The sequence below is a fragment of the Strongylocentrotus purpuratus genome, unplaced genomic scaffold (assembly GCF_000002235.5).
Source record: "Strongylocentrotus purpuratus isolate Spur 01 unplaced genomic scaffold, Spur_5.0 spur5_scaffold_2, whole genome shotgun sequence".
In the NCBI taxonomy this organism is placed as follows: Eukaryota; Metazoa; Echinodermata; class Echinoidea; order Camarodonta; family Strongylocentrotidae; genus Strongylocentrotus; species Strongylocentrotus purpuratus.
In genome coordinates this window covers 7,785,450-7,795,092 of record NW_022145605.1, presented here as the reverse complement: position 1 = coordinate 7,795,092, position 9,643 = coordinate 7,785,450, and the positions used below count along the sequence as shown (strand labels likewise).

The 9,643-nt window shown below is 41.0% G+C and overlaps 1 long non-coding RNA gene across 1 annotated transcript; it reads right to left on the bottom strand.

Annotated features, from left to right (window-relative positions):
- Positions 1 to 3,083: 3,083 nt before the first annotated feature.
- On the bottom strand, positions 3,084 to 6,929 carry LOC115926633. Its single transcript, XR_004065182.1, has 4 exons — positions 6,708 to 6,929; positions 4,879 to 5,197; positions 3,814 to 3,915; positions 3,084 to 3,606 (listed from the first exon to the last, which is right to left on the bottom strand). It is a non-coding gene; the product is annotated as an uncharacterized LOC115926633 (long non-coding RNA).
- Positions 6,930 to 9,643: the final 2,714 nt, after the last annotated feature.

Here is a 9,643-nt window from a genome sequence, read left to right as displayed (position 1 = left end):
AAATAGCTCAGATGATCAGTCTGAAAATGTTGCCGGTGTGACCGCGCCGTTTGTCCTACCAGTTTCGTTTGTCCGTCGGACATAACATGCGAGTTTTCTGCTCGCACGGATCGTCCGAGGGACGATCCGTGCGGTTTGCTATCCGCACAGTCTGTCCTCATATTGTTTTACGTGTATATTTGATAAAAGGAAGCAACGCGGTAAATCATGTGGTAGACATTTTTTCTAGAAATGACATAATAATAACTCTCTACAATTTTTTTAAAGCAAATGAGCCAGTCCTTTTGAATTTTATTTAAAACCTTTATTCTATGAATATCGGCCCCACAACTGTTGTAATCGATTATACTTTTGTACGTGGCTTCGTTCCTCAACCAACTCACTACTAGTATATACTCGTGATCCAGGCCCCGCCCCCAAGTATTTGGGGGCGTTTCGAGGTTTAATGAAGGAGTTAAATGGGAAATAAAAGTGATTAAAAATGTGGTTGAAAGTGAGTGGGGGATGCTAGAGTATTTAAGATAAGGTAGAGCGTAGCACAAATTGGCGGATGCTCAGGGGGTAGGGGCATTTAATTACGGTCAGGTGAGCATATTTTAATACCTTATTCATGACACTGGCAGGTCACTAATTGGCGTATGGTCCAAGGGGCGGAGCCCCCGGAAGCGCAGGGGTTTTAGGCATTAAAATTACGGTTAGATGAGCATCCAGGGGCCAGCCTTAGGGCACAAGGTGGGGTCCAGGGGGCAGAGCCCCCGGAAGCTCAGGTGTATGGGCATTTAATTACGGTCACATGAGCATACTTTCTTTTCTATTTCTTTCTATTTAATTATCTTTAATATACTTTTTCAAAGTGTGGGGGGGGGGGGGGCTTGAGCCCCAGGCCCGCCGTTCCACATGACCTGACAAGTATTGTTTCCCTGATCCGTATATAGGACAAGGCCCTGGGGCAGCTAGCCATAATCCGATATTTGGGTCGTTTTCCGGTCAGAACTAGCCCTAACTATCATTCCAGGATTTTGTTTCAGAACCTGAGACAAAGTTACCCAATCCCTTTAAGTTTCAAAAAGTAGACTTCATTGTCCAGTACAAAGGCTTAGGAACCGGGGGGGGGGGGGGGCTTGGGGCGCTCAGATATCATTGAGCCCCCCAATATTTTTTGCGGGGCTTATAGATATCACTAAGCCCCCCCCCCCCCCAACTTGTTGGTGGGGCTTAGATATCATTGAGTCCTTAGGGGCTAAGATACCATTGAGCCCCCAATATTTAAGTTGTGCTCAGATATCATTGAGCCGCCCCCGATACTTATTGCGGGGCTCGGATATCATTAACCCCCCCCCCCTCCTCCCCAATCATTATATTCTAGGCATGAAACTCATGTATACCTATAATCTACAGGCTTACCATTCAAATTTAAACATTTTATAAATATTTATTTGGGGAGGAGGGGGGGGGGGGGGGCTCAGACATCGGATCTCGCATATCATTGACCCCCCAAAAATATATTTGGTGGATCTCTGATATCATTGAAACCCCCAAATATTTTTGCGGGACTCTGATATCATTGAGCGCCCCCCCCCCCCATATTTTGGTGGGGCTTAGATATCTTTGAGCCCCCCCCCCCCCCCATATGTTGGTGGGGCTCAGATATCACCCAATTGTTTTTTGTGGGGCTCGGATAACATCACGGAGCCCCCCATTTTGTGTGGGGCTCGGATAACATCACGGAGCCCCCCGATATGTTGTGAGGGGCTCGGATATCATTGAGCCCCCCCCCCCCATATTTTTGCCGGGCTCGGTTATCATTATCATTATAGATTGGTGCACATCATTATGCTTGATCATCCTCTCCTATCTGTTTGTTTTCATTCCTCTTTTAGTCATCCTTTTGCTACCTATGATATTTGATAAATACCTATATATGCAAAATAAACCCTGGGGTGGTATTCTCGAAAGCGGCCTAAGTTAAACCTGGCCTAAGTTAAACCGTGGTTTAGTTAGGCCAGGCTTAACTTAGGCCGCTGACCTAAGTCATTTTCATTTCTCGAAAGGTGGCCTAACTGATCCATGGTTTAAACCTGGCCTAACTTAGTCCATGGATTATTCACCATGGTTACGGTTTCTGCACATGCTCAGTACCGAAGCTGCGACGTCACAATGCACTAAGACAATGGATGCGCGCAGTGTGGAGAGGATGCATCGATCACCTCGACAACTTGAGCAATATGACGTCACAATGCACTAAGACAATGGGCTAAGACAATGGATGCGCGCAGTGTGGAGAGGATGCATCACCTCGACAACTTGAGCAATATGACGTCCAGGGACGGCGGAGCGACTTCCAAAGCGGGGGGCAGCACCAACAAAAAGGGCACTTTCTGGAATTGTATCATTGTTAAAAGGGAAATTATCAGAGGTGAAAAGGGTCACATATCGCACCTGAAAAGGGGCATTGAACATATTTTAAAAGGGGCACTTATGAGAATGAAAAAGAGGCACGTATAATAAAGGAAATGTGCATTTGTTGAAAGAAAAGGGGCACCGATAATTTTAATAGGGGCACCTCTCAGATTTAAATAGGGCAATTATCAAAGGTGAAGGGGCACTTCTCAAAAGTGAAAAGGGGCACTTATTGCAAAGGAAAAGGGGCCCGTGTCAAAATTAAAGGAGCACTTATCAGAGGTGAAAAGGGGAAGGGGCACTTTACCTATGGAAAAAGGGGCACTTCTTACAAAGTTAAAAGGGAACTTTCCTATATAAAAAGGGGCATTTGAAAAAGGGGGCACTGTACCCCCCCCCCCCCAACTCTTTCTTCCTATCTCCATCTCTCTCTCTCTCTCACACACATATACTATCTCACATCATTGTTTATTTCTCTCACCATTAAATTGTTCTTTCTCATTTGGTTCCCTTTCTCTTTTACTCTATCTCTCTCTTTCGCTCGCTCTCTGTTCTCTCACTGTTCTTTTTCAAGACTTTTTCCATGTATAATTCGATGAACCCAACAGTATGCACACTTACAATCAAAAGATATGAAAGGAATATTGTATATAACATATCAACAATTATGTTCAATTTATTTATTTTTCTTAAAACAGAAAAGATTTTAATTCACGATAAATACGATTATAAAATTGAAGGTCAAATATTAAGCTCCAATAGCCTCATAATCTGCTACTTAAAATTATTAGAATTAAATGTTATGTATTCGTTACACTAATTTCTCCCATTTTTTTAAAACAAAGCTTAGTCTACTTTTGAGCCGTGTTTCTTTTGCAGGGAATCTTTTATATCATGACTTGCACTATATTATAAAACGCATTATAAAACATGATTTCTTAAATGATTCAAAATCACAATTTTTCCAGTGAAACAATGAACATCTGATGTACATAAAAACATCCTTATGAGTGATGGTTGCTTTGTGGTTCACACACACAAGGACATATCAGGCTTTTTATCAATGGTTGCTTGTTTGTTACCATAGCTTCATGTTATGAGGATTATAATACACAGGTTTTGATCCCCATGCAGTCACAGTTACAGCAGATGAAGTCTGGTTCATTGAAGAGGCTAAGTAAAACTTCATAGTCCTTGCAAGTATGTCTGTTGAATGAAAAGAGAAAAGAATGAAAGGAAGCACATTGAAACCTATTTCTGTTAAACATTAAAAAGGTCTTGCATGTACATTGTGGTAAAAGTGGAGTGCATATTAATCAATTACATGAAAGTATTGATGGAAAAATGTGAATGAACAAATGCCATCCTTGAAGTACCTGGGCATACAAATAACAACTTATTCGTACAGCCTACCTGTCAGAAATTCAGCAGCTCAGTAGTTCTCCTTCCTCTCTCTGAATTTGTCTGTTATCAGGGAATTTGCCTTCATTTATTTTACTGAAGAAAAACATCATCCTGAAACAAAAATAAAAAGGTTTAGACCTCATTAAAATATCAAAGATCTACTCCATTGATAATTGGTCTTAGTTATAGTGTCAAAAATATTCTAACTTTAAAAAAAACAACTTAAGGCGCCTTTCATGTAGGCAGTGACTAGGCACCCCCTCCCCACTCAGTTACTAGTAATCATTGATTTACAGAATGACTACCGGTATCTCTTTTAAAGTCAAGAACAAACATACACATTCTTGCAGAACTATCTCATAAATGTGCTTGCACCAAGTTGTACTTGCCATGTCATGGCCTAAGAAAGCCCTAAGTAGTTAAAGTCTATAGCGAAGTTAGTCCCTTTCCTGAAATCAAGTCTACATCTTACTTAGATAACGAGCCGACAGTTGGCCTAACCTAGATGTAAACGCAGCCTGGAATGGAGATTTTACAAGGCCCTAATCGTTAGAGCCCAACTTTTCCATTTCAGTTCAATCTAACATTAGACCAAAGATTGTCTTTGTTTATGTTATCTCCCAAAATGAGCTTCGTGAAAGGGGAAAAAGTAAAAGTAAAATTTACTGCACTGTACTGTAGTCTGTAGGTCTCTAAGTCTTATTTGTTCCAGAATTGTTAGAAGTAGGTTTGAATTTTCTTCTGACCCAAATTTGAAAGTAGTTATTCAACTGTTGATTATTTGTGTCTTATTTTCAGATAGTTTCGCCCAAAAGTCTAGGCCAAGCTGTCACTGTCAGGAATGACTGGTAGCCATGGCAATCGAGCTGAAATATTAGCTCGTGCCCATGTAAAATGAATAAAAGTTTGAGTGTAGGTTGCACCTACATTTATCAGACAAAACAATTTTAAATCACTTCATAATGTACCTGTAGACACATCTGCAGATTCATAAATTCAGCAGATCTTTTTAATACAAATTGTATAAACATGATTTAGTTTACAAAATTTAGGCGTAATTACAGCTTTACTCACCAGCAGACTTTCCAAGAAAATGGAGTATCTATTTTTTCCTGTTCAGGAAATAACTGGTGTTGGGCCAACTGGCTTGGAGATGCCTATGTGGGTGCAATCAATAGCACCGACCATATTAACGCCAGGGAAATGGCAGTAATTTTACAATTCATGTTGGGTCTGCACTCTGCAGGACTGCCTCTCTTGCTGAAGGAATTGTGATGTATTGCACCCATCTCCTGGCAATGGCTATTGAGATGGACTTCACAAGACTGGACACCATAGCTTGGGAGAGGCCTTTTTTTCTCCATCCCCATGCCATGCATCAATTGAAAAGAACCTGAAATAGCACAAATCAAGATGAAAAATATGTTGATATTTGATAAGAAATTACAATTTCTCTGTAGATGTCTAGTTTACTAACAAGTATTATAAGCCTAAACTACTGTAATACCCTTTTCACATCTATTTTTCTTAACCCCGGACTATCCTTAACCCCATACTATCCTTAACCCCATACTATTTTTTTTGCTGTTCACATCTATTTTCTTAACCCCGGACTATGTGCTTAGCCGGGGTTAAGAAATTTCACGCGATTCACACTACGTTCGCCTTAGCCCCGGACTATTCGATAGCTCATGAATATTAATGCTTTTGCTACCGCGCATGCGTAACGTGAACTGCATGCATGCGTAACGTGAACTGCATGCATAGCGCGCGATAAATGCAAATTCACGACCACACGACCACGCTGTCTGTGATTGGCTGTTGCTTAGCCCCGCTTCTCCTTAGCCCGGTTCGGATTCACACTACGCAGCTTAGCACCACAATTGCCCGGCTAACCCCGCAATTGCCCGGCTAACCCTGCTATTTTGCAGGGCCAGATAGTCCCATACTATTTGTGGGGTTAGCCCACTTTGGCAAAACGTAATGTGAACAGAAAGCCGGCTAAAATTACCCCGGGTAATTGGTGGGGCTAAGGAAGGAATTGGTGGGGCTAAGAGCCCCCTTAGCCCCACCTATTTCCCGGGGTTAAGCAATATTTGGTAGATGTGAAAAGGGTATAACATTATCAGCAAATGTAGACCTATGTCAAAAAAAGAAGCTTCTGTCCATTTCCTTTCAATTTGTATTAGACCTGTCTAGACTAGACTCTTATTGATGAAATTAAGATCTAGTCTAGAGCCGGCTAGAGGTCTAGGTCTAGTAGGCCTAACATTTGTTTTAAAAATGTTTTCTTGGGGGTGGTTATGAAAATCATCATCATCCTGTAGGAAATGATCGCACCAACAGCCACAACTAGCACTGCAGCTCAGGCAGATGTGATACCAGACCGAAATTTCTGTCTCTTTCGTTCGTTAGCCTCTGATTTGGGTAGGGTCGGCTCCTGAAAGAGAGGAGCAGACCAAATCAGAGGCTAACGAACGAAAGAGACAGCTAGATCTAGATTTAGGCCTAGTGCTAGTCCACTTTTAGGCAACAGCGTCTCGAAAATCCACTATAAAAGTAGTTTCTACGTCTAGCAATGATATTTTTAAGGTGATGTTAAGGTGGTATAAGCGTACGAAAGTACAATAGTGCCAAGAAAAAAATTACCCGGTAAGAAATTGCTCAATCTCAGGAAATGAAAATGTTAACCGACAATTAATTGCACGTATGGGACTGCTCTGCGAACACTGTGAACAGTTTCCCCCAAATTTATTCAGTTAAAAGCATTTTAGATTACCACCAGTACAGCAACATGAAAGTAACAAAAATACTATATTAGCTGGTGTAACTTTCATGAGCGCTTATCTATACAAAAGAGTGTAAATTATTATCAAATATAGAAATTCAAATGCAAAACTTACCGTTCACTCTCCGCGGACAGTCGATTTAACTAAAAAGTGACGTCACGCGAAGTTAGGCCGAACTATGACGTATTTAAACCTGCCCTCTGAGCGGCCTAAAGTTAGGCCGAACTATGACGTATTTAAGCCTGGCTTATCTTTAGGCCACCTTCGAGAATAGCAAAAAAGATAGTCCATGGTTTAAACCAGGTTTAGGCCACTGATTTAACTTAGGCCGCTTTCGAGAGAACCACGCCCTGTGCCTACCCGCTCAGGCCACTCTACATTCAGGGGCGTCGCTAAAGGGGGGGGGGGGGGGGGGGGGGGGAAGGTGGGGTGTGGGGTTGAAGTCGGTGGGATTTTTTTTATGTCGGTCGGCCAGCAATTTTTTCCCCTTCGAACTGTGATTTTTTATCGGACAAAGAAACATTTTTGAAAATTCAGACAATGATTTAGAGTCGGTACAATGAATCATCTTCTTTTTCTAATAATTTAATGAAACGTTGAAGCTCCCGCACTTCGCGCGAGAGGGGGAGAAACTGAATTCAGACAATTAGGGTTAAGAGTAGAGAACGGTATACAACAAATCGTCTTCTTTCTATAATAACTTAATGAAAGGTCTAAGCTTCCGCGCTGCGCGTGGGATGGGGAAACTGAATTCAGACAAGGATTAAGAATCGAGAACGGTACAACAAATCGTCTTCTTTTCATAATAATTTAATGAAACGTCTAAGTTACCGCGCTTTGCGCGGGAGGCCTTTCACCCATCCCCTCGCCCACGCGCACTCTTTAAGTGATTCGCTTGCCCTAAGGCAGTCCACTGAATGCTAATCTGATGGAAATTTAATCCCCCCCCCCCCCCAAAGGGGGGGGGGGGGGGGTTACACACATAAAAATACAAAAGGGTTTTTTAACCCCCCCCCCCCCCCTGTGTACGCACCTGGTAGGCCTACTTGCGATATGGGCACATGGTCATTTTCCACGACAACATGAATATATTAAGATTTATTTCGTAAACTTAGTCAACATCGTAGCTACACCCGTACAATTAGTGCTCACCCCCACCTCTCCCCACCGCCCGCCTTTTCGCCGGCTAATTCGCAGATAAACTTTTTCTCACGAAAAAAAAATTAAGTGCTCATTACACCCCTCGCAATGACTCACTCTCACCTCTGGCTCAAAAGTGGCAACCCTATAAGAACCCCTCCCCCCCCCCCCCCCCCTCCTTAAAGCTTGTACGGGCTTGAGCTATATATTTAACTGCAGGCACGTAGCTAGATTCTTATTTTGGGGGCTTGGGTGATTAAGCGAAGCGTGCGAATCACTTCAAGATAAAGACCAGTTATGGTCATGCGATTGCATTATGAAAGAGGCGTTGTGGAGTCGATCAGAAAAGGTCCTCAGGAATCATCAAATGATAAGAAATATTGGCCCGGTTTTGGTAATGTTATAAGCACTGTACACAGAAAGATGTTAATGGGACTACGCACACGTGCGCGACACGTGTTTTATATCTATCAGGTCCAAATAGATAAAATAATTTACCAAATATATCAATTAGTAGGCGGTTTCTCGGCAAAATTTGTATGATCACGTCAAATTAAATTATTAGTTAAAACATATTCTTTCACTTGATTGGTAATAAGAGCTTCCATTTCATTTTTCGAGAGGGGGGCGTTTCCAAAACTGGTCTATATACCTTTAAAGAGCCTCGTTTCGGGGCCGTCTTGAAGACCTGTGGTCATGCAAGCTTACAGTATTTCTACATGACTGAGACCCCCGGACATGAATATGGAAATTTGGAGGAAATATCATCAACCTTTATGCATTTCAGTTAACAAATGATGGGTAGCATGGTCACGATAACCAACTCGGGTACAAAATAGCGTACTGATTTCTTTTGCAGCAAAAGAATATTATTAGTCACACACTTGGATGTTGCCCACAAAATATTACAATAGGATATATGTGGTAAGATTAGACTATTATATAGCATAACTAATATTCTAACTAATATTCTTGGGGGGATAGAGCATTTGCATCAGCAGCTCCTTCTTTGTGGAATAAGTTACCTCTCTCTATTCAAATGGCCAGTACTCTTTCTTCTTTCAAAACTGGGCTTAAAACTCACCTGATGCTCAATGCATATTGTTAAATTTATGTTGAATATGGTGAATATTAATTTAAATTATTTGTATGCGCCTTGAGCATCTCTAGAGATGGATATGTTGCGCTTTATAAATATTGTTATTATTATTATTATATTATCAGAAACAAAACATTTTATTCTATACAGTATGCCAATATTTCTGGAGATTGATGTAACGGTGTGTTTTACATGGTCGCTCCAGTCTTTTCAATGTTATAGACACCAAGGAACTTTGTACATGTCTTTCTCGCTGTAGAAAAAAAAAATTATTCTATTATTTAGAGCAAGCTTATCATTAGATTTTCTACCTCTATAATATATCAATAGAATCATATCTATCATTAATTCTATGGTTTTTTTTCCCCGGGCTCCCCCTGGATCCGCCACTGGTCAAGGGGAAGACCCCCAGTAAGCTAAGGGGTTTCAGGCATTTAATTATCAATAATTCATTGCATTTTGCCCCGACCCCTAACATAAAAGAATCCTCTATGTGGGCATTCCATGAACCATAATGCAGAGCCCTACAGAGGAATTTTTCCTGTTGGGGACCGGGGTGAAATGCAATGAATTATTGAAAAATTATTGCATTTTCTTTGTTTATAATTGTGATTAAGTTAAGATAAAACATCGATAATTCTCAGTTTCTTTTTTTTTCTGGGACGCACTGCATATACTCAGTCTTATCTCAATACTTACTATAAAATATTGCAGAAAAATTTGACATTATCGAACATTACTTCCTAATTACCTGATATCAAAGGCAACTTAAAAGTAACACGTAGGTGTATTATACATAAATTAGTTTTGA